The 19,928-nt window shown below is 44.5% G+C and overlaps 1 pseudogene; it reads right to left on the bottom strand.

Annotated features, from left to right (window-relative positions):
- Positions 1-36: 36 nt before the first annotated feature.
- Positions 37-13,079, bottom strand: LOC138794136 (uncharacterized; annotated as a pseudogene).
- Positions 13,080-19,928: the final 6,849 nt, after the last annotated feature.

The raw sequence follows: 19,928 nt of genomic DNA, 5'->3' as shown, positions 1-19,928 counted from the left end.
AATTAAACCCACTCATAAAATTTAGCATATAACATGTCAGGCAAATCTGAAATTATGATTAGATAGCTTTACATAAGAAACATTAAAATTACTCTTTAAGATATCTTCAGCTGTAGTTGTGGTCTCACGTTCCTTACACATAAAGATTTCCTCTTGAATCCCTTGCTCACTGTCATCGTCCACAAAGCGGACCTATATCATAAAATTTGCTAGATTTGACACATCAGTAGACCCATCAAGCTGCAAAGCAAATACTTTTTAATTTTTTTTGGAAATCTGGACAATTATGTCATCACTCTTCTCATCTATTCTCCTCGATACTGTGTCATTTGACAAGGGAATACTTTAAATTTTGTCTACTTCTGCTTTACTAAACATAATTTCAGCAATTCTGACTGCAGCTGGTAGAATTAGTTTCTGCAATAGCATGAGGCTTCTTGGCTTTTGCTGTGAAATCAGAAATGTGGTAGGACGCTTGCAAAGCTTGTTTGGAACTAGTTGAATAGTGTCTCATAGTAGCAGCTGACATTTTTAATATAGCTAGTTTTCTTTCAAAAAAGGCCAATGATTTCGCTTTCATTTCTGGATGTTTTGTTAAAGGATGTCTCTTTAAGAGAAATGGCTTCATACTATGGTTTGATAAGGTTTCGGTACATATGACACACAATGGCACAGGTGGTGCGCTGTCATTTGATGTAAAACCAAATGCCAAGTACATGTCATATTTATGAGCTTTGGGTGAAAGAGCTAACTGTCTGCTCTCACTCTCCTTTCTTTGGCAAGCACATTAATCCTCTGTCCCTACTTATGTTGTTTTGATGCCACTGATTTCCAGATGAGAATAGCCCAATCCTCAAGTGCCTACAACCAATCATGATTTGCGGGTATGCTATATAATGAACACCTGTTGCACTGACAATAGTTATCACCTGTAGAATACTAGAATACATGTTTTGTGATTACAGTCTGCTGTGTCATTACAGTAACGTCAAGATTTAAACACTTGATTTGAAGCTCCTGGCATCATAAACAATCATGATGCCGGGAGTACCGCATTCTGGTCCATAGCACATCTTCCAAGCATGGACTGTAATCATGGAAGATGAATGCCTCAAATAACCGGTTGGGGGTACTGGTTTAACATATTAAGCCCAAAGATCTGTGGCAGTTAGTATTGTGACAAAAAAAGAGGGGGCCCCTTTAACTGTACATTCTCCTAATCAGGAGCACATGCAGTGCAGTGTTTGACAGAGAATGTCTCTTCTGATCAAAGGAGTTTTTACGATCAGAAAGCACTGATGGTTTCTTACAGCCTTCTAAAAGGCTTCCTGATCAGTGTTTCCTAAATGTAAAAACGGCCACAGGAGTCTAAAATGTTTTATGGACATTAAATAATAGTTTACCTTGACTGTTTGGACCTGTTGACTACATATTACTGCAAGGAATTACCTAAGTACAAAATCCCATTGGCTTTAATGGGATGTTTGCTTGTGGATTTAGGCTAATTTCTTCAAGTAAAATTCAAATCATTGTGAAAGTGTAAATATTGTAAACGTAGCTGAAATCACATTGAAATCAAGCACCTTATTTAAAGGAGAACTGTCACCCCGCGTGCCGGGGTGACAGGCTCCTGACCCCCCCATTACAGCCCCCTATATTTACCTGATCCCGCCGGGTCGCGCTTCCTGATGCGGTCGGGTCACGGAGATATCAGCGCCCGAAGCCCGACGTGCGCGCTCAAAGGAGAGTCAGATGCCCATAGAGAATGAATGGGGAGTCCGATGTTCCGTCATTCTCTATGGGCATCGGACCCTCCTGTGAGCGCGCGCCGGGCTTTGGGCGCTCTTATCTCCGTGACCCGACCGGCTCAGGAAACGGGACCCGGTGGGATCACGTGAGTATAGGGGGCTCTAATGGGGGGTCGGGAGCCTGTCACCCCGGCACGGGGGGTGACAGGTCCTCTTTACGCACCTTGGTATTGCTATCGTGCACAGTTTTGATATGATTTATCTGACATGGAACCACCTGTATGGAGTAGCAGTGTTGCTTAAATCTGATCCAAAGTGGGTGTTTGATCTTTATCTATATAAAATATGTGACAAGGGCAAACAGTTGCATAGACAGAAAAAAAGTTTTATGCATGATAAAATCACAAATAAAAATATGTTGTGTTAAGCATTTGGCAACAGAATTGGCATTGCCTTTGGCAGCGACCGTTAAATCCAATTAGATTGCCTAGTGCCTGATACACTCATCACATGACCAATTGTTTATTTTTATGATGTGTCACCAGGGACTTGTGAACTTCAACTGTATGTCTCTTAAGTCGGGGTCTTGGTTTAGAAGAAACCAGTGTTTCCTAATTGTTTTATTTGTGATATGGTTGATGGTTAAGTTTTGGAATGCAAAGATAAATCATCTAGCAGTCTTCTCCCGACAGATATGGGCACTGGAATATGGTAACTCTTATATGTTCACATTGATTTCCTCAATAAGTAAGTTTGTTATTATACATATAATGACTGTTTTATGTTCATTGGTGTTTACACTTTATATATTTCTTTGTTTTGGAAAAGAGAAATGTTTCTTTCTTACAAAATGTAATATATATATATGTGTGTGTGTGTGTGTGTGTGTGTGTGTGTGTCCATAATGACAAAAGCTACAGAAAAAAAAAAGTAATGAAAACCAAACCTAATACGAAAATGGTAGCACTAAAAATGTCAACTCACCCTGCAAAAAACTAGCCCTCATAACTGTCAATAAACAAAAAAAAAATATATGGTCTTAAGAATATGGGGCACGATTTTTCTATATATATATATATATATATTTTTCTTACAAAAATTTGTTTACTAATACACGATAGAAATTACATAAATGATATAAAATTGTGCTGACCTGCAGGAAAAATAGTGGCATGGTCCACAAATTGTTATACAAAACACATTTTAAAAACTGCGCTGGTTCCGTGGACATATGCCAGATACACACACATGCTTATACCAATGCTAATGTTGTATATATGCCTCAAGGCTTGACATCTTGACATAAAAAAGGTAGTCTGTAAGGCTTAGTCTGTAGGCCTTCCTGCTTTATTGATCAGGCAGCCATGACAACAGACTTGTCAACCTTCTTTAAGAGGAAGAGGCTGGCGGGGGTACCGGGATGTGTATTTTAGGCAATCTGCTGCTGTCCTGCATTTTTTTTTTTATTTAGCCCAGACAATTCCTTTAATATTCCAGCAAGAAATTCTGGTAAATATAGTCAATATGTTTGCTTTTCAAAATCCTGGTAAAGTAGAGTTCTCAGTTGTATATGTAATAGGAGTTATTTTGCCTATTAGCAGAGTTGCCCTATTTTTGTCTCTGAAAGCTATATATTGTGAAATTCTTACCATCATAACTTTGTAAAGGCGCTGGGGGACTTCTCTGGGCACTGCTTTCATTTTGCTCTTGTTTGTTTCAGGGAGCTGTTGGCAGTTGTACACCACATGGTTAGTGTATTGTTTGTGTAGTCTCAGTAGAGAAATAATTGGTAATGCGACATCAGGAAACTCATTGTTAGGATTCATTCATGTGTGCTAACGATAGTTATAAATTAATGTGTTTTGTAGGTCCCGTCCTTCCTCAGTATTAGGCACAATGGGGGACATATACTAAGGAGTCTAATTTGTGGGACTCTTGTAATGAGAATTAGTGTGTATTTTGGTCCAATATTTTTTTTGCTAATTTATTAAAATTTTGCACTGCCATGCAAAATTATCAAGTGGTATATACTGTTTTACTTCATACAGCAAAATAAACATATGGCTGCATTTAGAGCAGAAATTATGTAACTATAACTAGCAAAAAGCACAATTACTTATGGGGTAATCTTGTCTTCAGTAGCCCATGATAGCACCTAGAGACTACCTCCCACCGCAGGACGGGAAACCTGAGAGATTAAAACATCTCTCCGCACCTCAGTTCTGTATCAAGTACTCTGGGGGAGGCATATATAAATATACAACTTTTTAGTAATTTGAATAACCATAAGGCAACTGTAGACTGAAATAATACAGAGGAGGTGCTGAAAACAATATTACCCAAAAGTAGTCATACTTTTACCCTAACACCTATGACAGCACCCCTGGGGGACTAAAATAATACATAATATTAGTGGGAGACCGAAGCCCAAATCTGAGACTAGATCTAACTGTAGCCTATAAGTTTCAGGAAAGTGTGGATAGAGCTTCAGGTGGCCACTTTACAGATCTGGTCTAAGGATGCCTCTGCCAGCTCTGCCCAGGAAGTGGCTACCGACCTAGTAGAGTAGGACATGAAGAAGGGAGGCAGAGTCTTCTCCTGACAGATTCAAAAGAAGATGAGACCTTGAGTCCCCCCCTCCCTCCACTTGTTGATGTAAACCACTGTTAGGAACTGAAAAGGTGGAAACACATAGAACAGATTAAAGCAGTCCCAGGGTGTTCCCAGGGCATTTACCATGAAGGTTTCGGGATCTTGTGTGCAGGAGGAGAAGTAAGTGTTCTTCCAGTTGAGTCTGGACGAAGGGCTGTGAAGTCGGTAAGCCACAGCTCTGACTCTAATATCTTATCAGGCTCCAACTCCTGTATTTTATGAGGCTCCGACTCTTGTATTTTAAGAAATCAGGGCGCTTAAATGATACTTTCAATAAAGTATTGCCTCTGTGAGATCGATCCTCCTTCATCGATGCCTTTTAATTTTTAGCGCAGAAAACAACCTCTTCACTCTCACTTGGGTTGGTGGGAGAGAAGAAATAACTTGGGCAACATCTCTGACAATTTCAGGATACACATCAGTCGTTTGCTGCACTGTTATTTTTGATGAACGATCAGATTTCTCCTATTCTTTTAAAGCACATAAAGAATTGTGTTGAAATTTATTGGCTGTGTTTTCTGCTGTGAAGAGGACGACTCTTTGCTCAGACCTAATAATCCAAAATGTCGGAGTCGGTACATTTTTTTCTTTTTTTCTCGACACCACAGCCTTGTCTGTATGCCGTCAGGTCTAAGTCTGGGGACCTTAACACCTCCCCAAATGCCCCCACCCCCCTGGGTACTCAGATCTGGTCAAATATGTCTTGTTAGAAAAACTACTATCCTGGTCAACTGGAATGTGTTTTTCTCTTCTGAGGAAATTGGTGATCCAATAGCTACATGTTTGCGCTAGAGACTTCAAAGTCTGGTGCCATGTACTTCATCAATGGGGTGCCGGTGATATTGGCAATTATAAGGTTAACTGTTGGTAATGATGGTGTTAACTTTTGCATGGCCATAATTTCAATAGGATTAACTATTGCACGTCTACGACTGGCAGCTGGGCTGACTTCAACATATTTTATTGGTGTGTGTTCTGTCCTTATGAGTGAGGGGGCCATAAGTTGACAGGCAGCTAAACCCTCCCAGCAATTCATTGACAATGGCGTGATGTCCAAGTTCATGACAGGGTGAAACTGAGGAACAGAAAGATACTGCACTTACTAAAATGTAAACACATGTGGCAGTACATTATAACACAAGCAATACAGATATAAACATGTGATGGCATACTGTAATGTGTAGTAACATTAATCTACAACAAGATGCACATATACAGCTGGCTCTTTAGTGTTCTGAGAGTAATGGCTATAATGATGAAGATAATGATGATGTCATCAGGGTCATAGTGTACAGATAAGGTAGCTAAGATGCACCAAGCAATCTTTTACATACAAAGTACAGTGTATGTGAATGCATACGGATTCATTACAGTAGGAGTACAAGGAAAAGCAATTGTAAAATAGTATTTTGTACTTGTATATACCCTCTGTGACTGGCACAATCTTTTTAATGCATGGTTTCCCCTCTTTTTAATAAATTGTATTTAAAAAAAAAAAAAAAAGATTTATTTGCTACTGAAACTGTATTGTGTGGTTACTTTTACTATTCTTGGGAGTATACGGCATGAGATTCTAGCGTTGTCATACTAATGGATAGGTGTAAGAGGAGCAAGTTGACCTTGTGCCAGGGTTCTTGAGGCATTAGCTACACCTCTGCATATTATTTATTACAGTGCAGTCCCAGGCAATGACTCAAGGGGCCTCTTTGAACAAGATTATATACTTTTCCTTGTCTGGTCATTAGGACTTGTAACTCCTCTCCAAACAAACTCCCAACATTACCCAACAGCCTTATTGTAAATGGACACACACTGTCATCCCTTCAGCAATTATATTGAATTATATTTCAATATATTATATTGAAACTACCAAAAATCCATTTGTTTGGGGGGGGGGGGGGTTGCTCTGTCTTGTGTTTCTGTCCTTCCTGGTTTAGCACTTCCCAGAATGCAATGCTTTCCCTCATGTGATCATCACAGCCCCCACCCATTACAATCAATAAAATTAGTGCAGCAGCTGCTTCTGGCCGGGCAGAGATAGTGAATCACTTAGGGGATTGGTGGATCCAGCCAAGCCTCCTGTGAGATCACGCCCTGCCCCCTGTCTGCATCATCAGCAAACACACACAATGTGAGACAGAGGCATGGAAGATTTGTCTCCTATGGGGGGATAGCAGCAGGAGCAGGAGACAATGTGAATTGGCACAGGGGCCATTTTTTTCACTTCCTGGATTTCAGCTACCAGTGTGGCAGAACTGTACAGATACAGTAATACATTGTATAGACACATCTATAAAACTTTTAATGTACTTTTAATAGAAAACAAGTTTTTATTATCCGGGGTTCCCCTTTAATGTATTTTTGCTATCTGCCCACCTCACAAAAGCTGCATAACTTAAGGCATCATATCACACATATTATTACACACGTCGGGGTGGTGGCGTCCCGGAGAAGTGCTATTGTCATTTGTCTCAATGTCTCCGCCCCCCCCCCCCCCCAAAAAAAAAAGGTCAAGGTCAAATGCGGCCAAATGTATGGGAGGATTGGCCCTTTTCATTTCACATACAAAAGGAATATTTAATTTTGGTATTAAAAAAAAACTTTTTTTATGTACACTTAAGACACAGGGGAAATTGTTAACAAAAAATAGCACATAAGTATTTTAAGACATACAAGATGTACAAACAATTCACAGAATGGCGTTTTGCTAAGGTACAGCACCAGGACCATTAAAGTATTGGCAATACTGTATGGCATCATGAGATGGTCGTCCCAGATTTGAGGGCCGCTGCAGAGAAGCCAGAACATCACCATTACGATGCCATCCACCGTGAGTTAGCTCCAAGGTTTCCACATTTTCATTATCCAACATAGAGGGGGGACAGTAAGACATTGTGTCTTTGCGCCTCAGGTAATTATGTAATACGCAACATGCCAACACCACCAAATCTGCTTTTTGGCAGGCAAAAGATTAATTGAGGTATGGAAAATGCGAAAGCGATTTGCCAGAAGGCCAAAATCATTTTCCACCACTCGTCGTGCCCTGGAGAAACGATCATTAAATATCTTGCGCTTAGGATTAGGTAATCTTTGTGGATAAGCGGGAAAGCTTTGTCACCGACAAAAACAAAATTCAGATGGCCTTGTGTGTCATCATTTTTTGGCAGATGTAAAGCTTCAATAGATGTAAAGCTTCAAAGTCTTCAATAAATTTCCAAGACAGGATTTCTCATAAACGCCACCGTCTGAAACCCTTCCATTGTGGCCAACTTTCAACTGTTCCTTGTTCCTTCCCCTCTTTCCTTACAGTCTGAGTTTTTGATCTAGTACAATGATAACCTCTCTTTGTTAAACGACTACAGTACACACTGTTTTGTATATCATGAGCTTTGTTTTTATGCTTGGTGCGAAATTGTTATGTTTACTCCAGTTCAGATGAAATGCGGGCTACTGTTTATACGGTGGCTGAGTTACTGGTGTCAACCTACACTATGCCGTGGCACTCCCGGAAGTGAAGACACTGGAGCGCAAATGCGTTCCAGATGCCGGAAGTAGGGAGGTGCCGGCGTTAGGACGTGTATGGCGCTGGATATCTTATACTTCCACTTGGATATTGCGAGCTACAAGCCATACGCTTAGGTCTGCATGCGAGTTCGGCCGGAGGTCCACGTGAGTTAGCGTCTCTGGGCACTCTCAGGACGCTTTGTCTGTTTATTGCCACATGATTTGAATGTGTTTGTTCCCTACTCCAGCAGAATGTTAATACTCCCCTGATGAGTATCTGTACGAAACACTGTGTCGGGAGCATAGGCAGGGACAGTGTAGGGACTGTGGCATAAGGGTTAGTACGGGGCAGGGGCCGCCCTTTCTAGGGCGATAACTCCGACAAACCCTGAGCGAGCAGGGGTAGGTGTGATGCACCAAACAGGGACAAGTAAGGGTTGAGTGCTCCCAACACTATGAACAACAACGCTAAGGGTCACCTTCGTACAATAGTGAATCTGGTTTGAGTAATCAATAACATGCAATACCCTGGGGCCTGTGGCCCGGTTTTTATGGTGGAGGTGTGATTCACTTAAAGTGTCACTGTCGTGAAATTTTTTTTTGCAGAAATCAATAGTCCAGGCGATTTTAAGAAACTTTGTAATTGGGTTTATTATCCGAAAAATGCATTTTTATCATGAAAAAGCAGTTTGAAGCTCCCCCCCCTGTCTTCATTGTTCTCCTATGGAGAGAGCTAAAGAAAAGACCAAAACAGGACAACAAAGAGTTAATATCTCACCCGTTATCTTCTTGGACAGTCACCAGTGACCTGTCTGAGCTCAGATTACAGCTGTCACCCAGCTCCGTGCCTGTAATTCTCTGTTATCTGCTTTCTGCTGCCGGCTAACTCCCTCCTTCCTCCTCCCCCCTCCCCTCTCCCTAGAGCAGACAGGGGACGTCTCCTGCAACAAGTCACAATTTTCAGATTTTTCAGAGTGGATGAAAAAGAGGAAGGAGGGGGGGACCTGGGAAAGGGCTTTTTACATGCAGATAATGGCAGATTTGGCTAATAAACCCAATTACAAAGTTTCTTAAAATCGCCTGGACTATTGATTTCTGAAAAAAAAAAAAAAAAATACGACAGTGACTCTTTAATTTTTGGTTTAGATTTTAAACGATCTATTAAAAGTTATGTTTTATGGTTAGGACCCTTCTGTGATTACTATTTGAATTATTGGTCTATCCTAGTCTGGTCTAGTTTAGAGGACCAATCTGTGCCTCACACATCGGTTAAATCGGTGAATGACTGTTCACAGGGGACGATCTGCGAATTTTTTGCGATCAACGACGATTTGAGAACTTGTTGAAAGATCAAAATGAACGATTTCTCGTCGTTTGATCGTTCGCTGCGTTTCCACGTACGATTATCGTTCAAATTCGATCGTTATTGTGCGAATTTGCACGATAATCGTTCTGTGTAAACGCATTAGGTAGTGTAGTAAGCCTAGAAGTTGCTAGAAAGCGTGCGGAGTATGCTAATAGGCTCCCCATAAAAGGTTGACAGTTGCAGTGTATAGCTGAGACAAGTTGAGTAGCTGTTGAGGAGACAACATCTCACAGAGCAAAGAGAGGAAAGCAGCTGAGGGGAACAAGGAGAAAATGTATTACAAACAGAGCAGCAAAAGATCAGCTGGAGGTGAGACAAAGAGACATTTGAGAGATAGTTTGTCAGGTGCACCCTCAGGAAAGGGCCAGCACACTTACAGTCAGTGGGAATCCCAAGGACAGGAACCCTAAGCAAATGGACTTGGCTGTTAAGGGAGCAGAGTTAACTTAGGTCTCTGCACCCATCTTTCTGAATTGGGGGGGGGGGGGGTAAGATTTATTAGGACCCTTGGATACCTCTGGGACCCGAAAGTTGTGCCTAAAGGCCCGGCCTAGTAACTTAAAGCAGAAAGCTCCCTAGCTGACAGGGAGGGAAACAGATTCAAGAGCCATTGGGGTAGAGGTCCACAGGATCACAGTGCTCACTAGCGTCCCACACGTACTGACAGACCAAGGTCTGAGTCACAGTCTCCACACACCACCAGACACTCTACAGGCACAGTAACCCAGTCAAGGCCGCCAGTGTTCACAGCTGTATGCCAAAGGACTGTAAAACATCTGCCAAATCTTCAGCAAAGAAATTATTGTTATACCGCCTCCATCCTTGTCTCCCTGTTGTCCTGGTCCACCTGCACCACTTCAGCTGCAGCCGGGTTGGCCCCGGGGGAATTTCAGGTCCACACCACTGACCAGCCTACACACAGGTGCAGCCCTCTTACAAAAACCTCTGCAGTAGCCCACAGAAGAGAGGGAGCATACAGGGAAGCGTCAAAGAGTAACCTGTACCTGTGGAAGCCCTCGTGCCCACCTGTGACTGTGACATGTCAGTGCCTAAGGCTGCGGTGCACCACAAGACCCAGCCATCCTGCAGGTACAGCACCCTCTCACTCTGCAGCCCTCAGTGCATCCCCTCACCCAGGAGCAAAGCGCTACACACAGGAGAGAACAATCATCCTCTCCTCATCCCCCTCACTCTCTTCCACACACCCCGGCATGCTGCAATGGTTTAATATCTGCCAAGTTAGAGATCGCTTCTGTTGCAAAGTCATTGCTTCTACCCTCAGAAGATTGTGACAGCGGCGGGGGCAAACATAGGGATATCAGCTTATGGGATCATTATGATCCCATAAGCTGATGTCCAAAAAAAAGGGTTAAAATACAAACAATAATTATCACGTCACGTGACAGCATCATCCGAAACACGACCATGTGGCGGCTGCACTGGCACCAGAGCATCATTAGAATGCCAATCAGCGTGGGTTATTTCAAGTGTCTCCAAATTTTCTGTTACAAACATGTTGGGAGGAATGTGTGACAGACTGTCATTGCCGCGTAGAAAATTATGAAGGACACAGCATGCCATCACTATGTACTCAATTTTTTGAGGAAGCAGATTAATGGCAGTATGAAAAATCCGAAAACGATTTGCCATGATGCCAAATGCATTCTCTACCACCCTACCGACACGCTACAGCCTATAACTGAAAATCTTCCACCAAGTTTGCCAGTCGACATCCATAATGCAAATTTTGTATGATCAAAAACACCCACATCAGAAACACGGCCATTCTTGCCTACGTCAACCATAAGAAATTCATAATTGGCGTTTACTAATGCCGTTAACACAATACTGAAAAAACCTTTATGAAAAAAAAAAAAAGATCCAAAATTAGCGGGGGTAATCCAGACGTGTTTCCCATCTATTGCACCACCACAGTTTGGGAAATACCAGAGCTGTTCAAAATCACGAGCAACTTCTTGCCTTACTCTTCTGGAGTTCGGGAGAACTAGTAGCACAAAAAAATAATTCGAACTTTAAAGATTTATAAGATTTATGGTTAATACATTGCAAAAAGAATTAAAACAAATATACCTTCATGTACTCTTTGCAGGGCACTGACAATGGCCTCACATGTTTCTGGGATGATGCTTGAAAATGAGGGAGCGGAAATACCTGTGGTAAATTTCAAATCCTTAAGAGAACGTCCAGTAGCTAAATAACGCAAAGTTGCGATCAAGCGCTGCTCAGCAGGAATGGCACTATGGATGACAGTGTCTTGCTTTGTAATCAAGGGAGAAACTAAACCCAAAAGCAAGGCACATCCAAAGATAGTTCCGAAAATCGTCCAGATTATTCTCGCGTATTTCAGCAACCAATGGAACATGTGACAACCGTGATTGCTCCTTTAACCAATTCTTCACCCCAAAACGAGCCTAAGCTTGTTTACAGGCTGAGCATACTCAAGATAAACTGCCTGTACTAAAAGAGCAAAGGTTAGACGCCTACTCTGCAAAAGAGACATGATGGTAAAAAGTTAAAACACACCCTCCCCAAATTTGCTTAAGGCTGGGTTCACACTACGTATATTTCAGTCAGTATTGTGGTCCTCATATTGCAACCAAAACCAGGAGTGGATAGAAAACACAGAAAGGATCTGTTCACACAATATTGAAATTGATTGGATGGCCGCCATATAATGGCAAATATTTGCTGTTATTTTAAAACAACGGCTGTTATTTACTGTTATATGGCAGCCATCCACTCAATTTCAACATTGTGTGAACAGAGCCTTTCTGTGTTTTTAATCCACTCCTGGTTTTGGTTGCAATATGAGGACCACAATACTGACTGAAATATACGTAGTGTGAACCCAGCCTCAATCTGCTTTTTCATGTAAAAAAAAATGCATTTTTCGGCTAATAAACCCGATTACAGAGTTCTCTTTTGCGCAATGCGATAGCGGTGGGGAGATCCCTTCTACTGAGCCGGCCGGGACTCAGCGTCGGAATGACTTGGCAATCCATGTAACTGGTCTGCAGCAGACCAGTATAATAGAGCAATGATCTGATGGATCATTGCTCTATTATATACTGTACAAAGCATTGATCTTAATGGGAGATCAGTGCTGCGTATATAGAAGTCTCCAAGGGGACATTTGGTATCGCCGGGTGCATAATCGCCTGAACTATTAAATTATTGCATTTCTGATCTCGCACGGTAAATGGCATAAGCGCAAAAACCCGCCAAAGTGCCAAATTGTGCACTTTTGTTTACATCAAATGCAGGAAAAATGTAATAAAAAGTTATCAAAAAGTCGCATATTACGCAATCAAGGTACTAGAAGAAAGAACAGATCATGGCCAAAAAAATAAAACCTCACACAGCCCCATAGACCAAACAATAAAAGCTTTATAAGGATTTGAATAGAGCAATTTTAAACACATTTATTTTTTTTCAAAAAGGTTTTCATTTTTTAAAAGCCATCAAATAATATAAAAGTCATGCAAGTTACATATCGTTGTAATCGTACTGCGTCAACAAGAAACCCCTTTGAAATGAAAGGAATTGTACCTTTTTTCCAATTTCACTGCACATATAATTTTTTTTGTTTTGCAGCGTATTTTATAGAAAAATTATGTCTGAGTTTGCAAAGTTTAATTGGTGTTGCAAAAAATAAATGAAAACTGGCTCCGTCATCAAAGGGTTAAAACTTGCAATCAATAGATTGCATATACTGATCTATGTATGGGTGCGGGGGTCCCGAGCACTCAGTGACAGGAGCTTGTCCTGTCACTGAGTACCTTAAGCATCGCAATCACTATAGATTGGTGTTAAAGGGTTAATATTACAGCAAGAACACCTGGTAAATATAGTCAATGGGGGAGAATTATGGAAGGGTGTAAATATACACCTGGTGTAAACTGCCCACAGCAACCAATCACAGCTCAGCTTTCAGCTCTGGTAGAACAAAAGAGAAGCTGTGATTGGTTGCATATATGTTAAATTCTTATGCTGCGTTTACACGGAACGATTATGGTGCGAATTCGCACGATAACGCAAAAAATTTGCAGATCATTCCATGTGAACAGTCGTTAGCCGATTTAACCAATGTGTGAGATATGCTTCAAGCGGTCGCAAAACGAATTTCCGTACAATATATCGTACCATCTAAACGTTGATCGTTAAAAAAAAAAAACGTTTCTCTGACATCGTTAATCATACGATCGGGTGAATTATCGTTCCGTGTAAATGAAGCATTACTACTACATCAAAACTTTGCAAAGGTGCTGGGGGCCATTCCGGAGCGCTTCTGTTAGACTTCTGAGGGCACTGCTTTCCTTTTGCTCTTGCTCCTTTCATGGGGCTGTTGGTGGTCGTGCACCGCATAATGTATTGTTTGTGCGTTCTCAGTAGAGAAATAACTGGTAATGCAGTGACATCAATGAGCTCACTGTTGGGATCATTTATGTGTGTGCTATTGATACAGTCTTAGGGCCCTATTCCACCGGACGATTATCGTTCAGATTATTGTTAAATCTTTCAAATCCAAACGATAATCGTTCGTTTGAAATGCAGTTAACGATTAACGACCGAACGAGAAATCGTTGATCGCTTTATAAGACCTGGACCTATTTTTATCGTTGCTCGTTCGCAAATCGTTCGCATTGAATAAGACATCGTTCGGTCGTTCGCAATAGATACGAACGCAATAGCGAAGAAAAAACTATCGCAATTACCATCATAAGTAACGATTATCGTTCCATGGAAATGAGTGAACGTTTTCAGGTCTTTCGCAATAGCGGTCGTTTAAGATCGTTAATTGTTAACGATTATGAAAACGATAATCCTCCGGTGGAATAGGGCCCTTAAATAAGGTGCGTTTTTGCGTCCTTCCTCAGTAGTGGCCATAATGTCTTTGAGTGTGTTGTAGAGACATGTCCAGCAGTCTGGGATCTCTCACCAAGAGGTACACTTAGTGCCTTGGTACCTTGAGCCCTGAGCTTTCTACTCAACCTGGCTCCTCCCGGGCATGATTTCTACTCCGCAACCATATATTATAGGAGAATAAAAGGGAAACTCTAGGGAAAAAAAGCAAGAAACACTGAACACACCAAATAAAGTAAAAAAAAAAAAGAAAAATAATACGACTAAAAATTATAAATATTAAGATATTATATAACTATAACTAGCAAAAAGCACAGTTACTTATAGGTAATCTTGTTTTAACCCATAATAGCACCTCTAGAGACTACCTCCCACCGCAGGACAGGAAACCTGAGAGAATAGAAACCTGAGAGAATAAAAGACTGACACCTGCGGTGCCACAAATAAATATACAACTTTTTAGTCATTTAAATAACCATAATGCAACAATAGACTTGAAATAATATAGGGAAAGTATTGAGTAAAGAACATGTCAGTTCTTTGAGCGGAGAGAGGCAGCAGCGGACGAGCGCGTGCCCTCTCATTCACTTACAGCAGCACACTGAGCACGGCGGGATTCTGACGATCTTGCTCAGTGTGAACTGGCTTTTAGGGTACAAACACATGACGCATTTGCTGCGCGTTGACTCCTGCGAGATTCGCGCAATAGAATCACACCGATTTTGGAGTGTATAGTTTTCAATGGGACACTAAAAACGCTTGTGATTCGCGACAGATTTTATTGTTCACAAGACAGCGGCGTATTGAGCAGCGTTTTTGTCATTTTATGGAGACTGAGTAAAGTTGTGCACAACACCGTCACGACGTACGAACGTCAGTAACGTCCAAGAGTTTGGGGGAGACGGATGAGCAAGAAGGCACGTTGGTCCCCCGAGATTTTGTCTGGCGAAAATGACGACCTACAGTCGTATGGGAATAAACGTGACAAGACTAATAGCGTTGGTAAGTATCATTGTGTAGATTGTTTGTATGTGTTTGTATGTGTATTTTGGGGGGGAGATTGTTAGGCCGGGTGAGCAGGCAGCCGGATGGTAATTTTGTCATATAGGTGTGGATGGTGTTGCAGGGGGGCATGGTGCTATATGGCATGGTGGCATGCAGACCCCCCTCATCTCCGTGAATTGCGCCCATCTGGCAGATTTACATCCTGATCAGTTATTTTTCAAATGATTGCATAATGACAATGATTAGAAGGGGGTGGACACGCGCGGGCGGGCTGCTCGCATCCTCCAGCTGCTGAAACAGAGAGGATCGCGAGCGGCCATCAGCCTATGCAGAGTGCCAAACAGCATCCTAATTCTTCGACCCCCTAACCGGAAATATAAACACACTCCCTCCCGGCCGCACATTAAGGTCCCCGCAGGAGGCTGCAGATACAGAAGCATCGGCTGATAGTGTCGCTGCGGCTCACCTCCAGTAAAGGCAGGGAGACTAGCACCCGATGCTTCAGTGTCTGCAGCCTCCTGCGAGGACCTCCATGTGCGGCAGGGAGGGGATAAGGGCGCTATCGAGGCGGGTCAGCTGCGGGGACCATGTGCGGGCGGGAGAACTGCGGAAATGCCGGGCAGAGGGGGGACACCAGGTTTGTTCCCTCCTGCCCCGGTCTGCAACATTGTCCCGACGATCTTCCACGTGTTCCCCCAGGTCTGCCCCATGTATGCTCCACCACCCAGGGTGCCTAATCCCCCCCACACACATACAGGGTGCCCCATGTTCCCCCCCCCCCCCACCCAGGGTGCCCCATTTCCCCCCCCACCCAGGGTGCCCCATTTCCCCCCCCACCCAGGGTGCCCCATTTCCCCCCCCCACCCAGGGTGCCCCATTTCCCCCCCCACCCAGGGTGCCCCATTTCCCCCCCCAGGGTGCCCCATTTCCCCCCCCACCCACCCAGGGTGCCCCATTTCCCCCCCCACCCACCCAGGGTGCCCCATTTCCCCCCCCACCCACCCAGGGTGCCCCATTTCCCCCCCCCACCCACCCAGGGTGCCCCATTTCCCCCCCCCACCCACCCAGGGTGCCCCATTTCCCCCCCCCCACCCACCCAGGGTGCCCCATTTCCCCCCCCCACCCACCCAGGGTGCCCCATTTCCCCCCCCCCACCCACCCAGGGTGCCCCATTTCCCCCCCCCCCACCCACCCAGGGTGCCCCATTTCCCCCCCCCCCCACCCACCCAGGGTGCCCCATTTCCCCCCCCCCCCCACCCACCCAGGGTGCCCCATTTCCCCCCCCCCCCACCCACCCAGGGTGCCCCATTTCCCCCCCCCCCCACCCACCCAGGGTGCCCCATTTCCCCCCCCCCCCCACCCACCCAGGGTGCCCCATTTCCCCCCCCCACCCAGGGTGCCCCATTTCCCCCCCCCACCCAGGGTGCCCCATTTCCCCCCCACCCACCCACCCAGGGTGCCCCATTTCCCCCACCCACCCACCCAGGGTGCCCCATTTCCCCCCACCCACCCACCCAGGGTGCCCCATTTCCCCCCACCCACCCACCCAGGGTGCCCCATTTCCCCCCACCCACCCACCCAGGGTGCCCCATTTCCCCCACCCACCCACCCAGGGTGCCCCATTTCCCCCACCCACCCACCCAGGGTGCCCCATTTCCCACCCACCCACCCAGGGTGCCCCATTTCCCACCCACCCACCCAGGGTGCCCCATTTCCCACCCACCCACCCAGGGTGCCCCATTTCCCACCCACCCACCCACCCACCCAGGGTGCCCCATTTCCCACCCACCCACCCAGGGTGCCCCATTTCCCACCCACCCACCCAGGGTGCCCCATTTCCCACCCACCCACCCACCCAGGGTGCCCCATTTCCCACCCACCCACCCACCCACCCAGGGTGCCCCATTTCCCACCCACCCACCCAGGGTGCCCCATTTCCCACCAACCCACCCACCCAGGGTGCCCCATTTACCAGCCACCCACCCAGGGTGCCCCATTTCCCACCCACCCAGGGTGCCCCATTTCCCGAGGTAAGTGATCTGGGAAACAGCTGCTGCTGGTTATGGAGAGTGTCAGCGTAGGATTAAGTGTTTCACTAGGCAGGTAATACTAGCATTCCAAAAAAACTGCCCGTTTCAGCCCTTGCATGGTTTTTAAAAAAAAAAAACTGTACATACAGACTGCTGGCTGCAACGTGCAGTGCTGCTACCACCATTTCACACACATACAGCATTGATCGGATGATGCCAGAAAGGTGACAATAGGTGTTGCACACATACACAAAAGATGGTCACCACTGCTAAGGGTACTATTTATTGCTTTTGGGGCTGGTGGTGCTGTTACATTAAACTGTTTTGCTGGCATTTGTAGTACTTCCTGTATTCAAGTTCACTGCTTAATGGCAGAGGTTTTTTTTAGAGTGTGTATAGTTTACACCAAAACCCACATTTACCCTCCAGCCCACCCCTAAACTAATGGTAAATACACTGTATTGCTGTGCTTCCTACTACATCTTGCATACAACTTAAATGCTCATTGTAAGGGCTAATCACTGAGTGTGTATAAGTCCGCCCAATACCAGATACTACCATACTGCCCACACAAACCAGTGGGTACTTCAAGTATGTTTCATTGTTTTTGTATTTTATACGGAAAGCATATATAAGTAAGGATCAAGGGTGTGGGGATGCAAGTGATGTGGTTAGGAAAGACGGTGGTTCAGGGCAGGGTGACACAGCTGCAGCTGTTGAGGAGGTAGCATTGGCACACCGCAGACGTCAACTCCTTAGCTTATTTGGCCAACGTATGCGGTGTCAAGGTAGACCGCTATTGAAACCCCAGCTGTATGAACAGTTGATCACAAGGATAGTGGATAATGTTTGTAGTAACTGATCCACCACCCACTTTTCCATGCAGTTCACCCTCCTTCCCCACATCCGGGCCCCTCCTTGGAATTAAGGGGTTCACATCCACCACCAAGCTCTCAGGCACTATTTTCGGGACCCTTCAATGAGTCACAGCAACCAGAGAATTTTATGTGTCCTGATGGCCAAACTAACCAGCTCCCGCATTCTGGGGGAGAGGAGAGTGGGGAGTTGCAAGAGTGGTTGGAAGAGGAGTCTGACGTTGACAATGAGACCCGATCGTCAGACATTGAGGTTGTAGGCATGGATGTAACTCAAATTGAGGAGGACAGTGATGAGCTAATGGATGAGGACGAGGTGACTGACCGGAGCTGGGTGGACAAGGCTAGTGTAGCCCGTGTTTCTGAGGGGGGACCAAGTTTACCCGCAGGACTGGTTAAAAGTGGAAATTTGGTGGGCGCAGGAAGACGCACGGCCACAGCTAGGAGATCGGCAACTGCTTCACATACTCAAACTCTCCTTCTCTGGGCACGATTCATTCAAGTCTACAGTTTAGCTAGTGTCCAGAAAGTGTAGATGAACAACAAACTGTAGTGAGTCAACAGTGCAGTCACCACTACCAGCATGCAAAGGCATAGGAGTGCTCAACAACCCACTCACTGTAACCAAGGCTGTTCCCTTAAGCTAAAGGGGAAAAACTGCTCCTTCACCTGTAACACATGCTGGGTCTGTAATTCCCAGAGTACTGGGCCTTGGCACGAGTGACTTCCACCCTACACGCACCCCTTCACCCTCATTATGCTCAACACCCTCCCGCAAGGTGTCCAATTGCACCGTTATCCTGTCCATTTCCTCCATGTTGGCTACTGCTGGACCTAACAGGCATCCATGTTGATTGACTACTGGTGTGTCTGCCCTTGCCTCCAAGTTGTTGGCCCTTAAATGGCATCCATGTTAACTACTGTTGTGTCTGCCCTTGGCTCCTTTTTTCTGGCCAATACATGCTATCCATGTTGCCTACTGGTGTGCCTGCCCTTGCCTCCTAGCTATACTGACACTGCTAAATATGAACATTATGTAAAGTTTTAGCTGAAATAAATGTGACTGTGCATATTGTACTGTGATACATCAACAGTACGGATTCTCTTACTAGTTTGTGTCTTTACACAGGTTGAAGGGTGCCCTTCCATTTGGGACATAACAGACCCAAGGTATAGTGACCGTCACGTAAAACAAGATGCCTGGACTCAAATTATTAGAACACTCTACCCTGACATAGACACCATGGCCCCACGCTTGCAAAAGCAGATCTGTAAGTAAATGTTTCTTCGGTGGCGTTCTGTTCTAGATCAGTTTAGACGTTATGAGAATGACCCCGGAAAGAGCGGCAAATCACCTAATAAACGAACATTTGTCTATGCTGAGCAAATGCAGTTTTTAAGAACTGGGAGAGAGCTGAGACAGTAAGTTGCCTTTTTTTCCCAATTATCAACACACACTAGTCTTTTAAAAACATGCAATACAATCACAAAGTTTTTGCCAACTAAATAATTTTTTTAACACACATTGACTGGGCCAATCACCTCATTATTTAATGTATAAACACTCTACTCAAATACAGCAATAGGTTTACCTTTTGACCCTTGCCGCCAGCTATTATGCTTGATTTATAAAAACCCATTATTAGTTTTTTCTCTATCATTAACTTTACAATGAAATTTAACCTTCATCAGCCTTTACAATATTGGTTAGCAGCCTGATGATATGGGTAAATGTCCTACTGTGCCTATTGCACTAACAGAGGGTATGGATGGCAGTGTGATTTTAACCCACCCGTTAGGACATAGTGAGTAGCATTGCCACCCAGCTCTCTTCGTTTAGAGAAGCAAATTGCATCAGAATATT

The sequence above is a fragment of the Dendropsophus ebraccatus genome, chromosome 5 (genome assembly GCF_027789765.1).
Source record: "Dendropsophus ebraccatus isolate aDenEbr1 chromosome 5, aDenEbr1.pat, whole genome shotgun sequence".
Lineage (NCBI taxonomy): Eukaryota > Metazoa > Chordata > Amphibia > Anura > Hylidae > Dendropsophus > Dendropsophus ebraccatus.
Note: the sequence above shows the minus strand (reverse complement) of the source record. Positions and strands in the feature narration are given on the sequence as shown.